This window comes from Sphaeroforma arctica (genome assembly GCF_001186125.1).
Source record: "Sphaeroforma arctica JP610 unplaced genomic scaffold supercont1.87, whole genome shotgun sequence".
In the NCBI taxonomy this organism is placed as follows: Eukaryota; class Ichthyosporea; order Ichthyophonida; genus Sphaeroforma; species Sphaeroforma arctica.
This window is the reverse complement of record NW_014040471.1, coordinates 149,319-150,090: the sequence shown is the minus strand read 5'-3', so window position 1 is coordinate 150,090 and position 772 is coordinate 149,319.

Genomic DNA, 772 nt, shown 5'->3' with positions numbered 1-772 from the left:
TATATATATAGGTGTCAAGGAATATGTATCACACTTATGTCACTGGCAATGTGTATTCATTGCTTCTCAATGGTACATGCCACATGATTTTGAATCACTATGTTGCTTTGTATATAATTTCTGAATTTCTAAGTACCTAGATTCAGGTGTGTATTGACGTTGCGAAATCGAATAAAGAGGAATACAAGTATAGACAGTATTCAAAATCCTCACCCGTAGCTGTCGCATGCACACAGCATTGGCAGTGCTAAACATAACAAACAATTGTAAACCAGTTGTACACACAACTGTAAGTGGTAGATGCATAGTTCAATGGTGCATTCAGTGCCCACCTCCTGCATTAATTCACCTGGCCACATGTGCTCACGGTTAACACACAGGTGCATGACGTACAACATGTCAACTACAGATAACGTCTCAACTGTGGACGATATCTGAGCAACACCATACGTGGTATAGATGCCAAAATCTTTTGGTAAGGATGCTCAGCCTGATCAAAACGTATCATGCATATCAAGATGAATAGATGAAGTTCGAAGTACACTGAGGGGATATATGGTCACATGTAGTAAAACTAGACGTCGCAAGATCGTCGAGCACACAAGTTTGTCAAAAGCGTAGAACCATAGCCCCCTAAACCCTAAAACCCTACAAAGATTTAAATAAATAATCGCCTTCATCATGACTCGTTTTGAACGAAGTATTCACAGTTCATGTACATATATTTAGTTTAAAATTTCATAGTTATAATAAGCAATTGGTATTTTCTTGA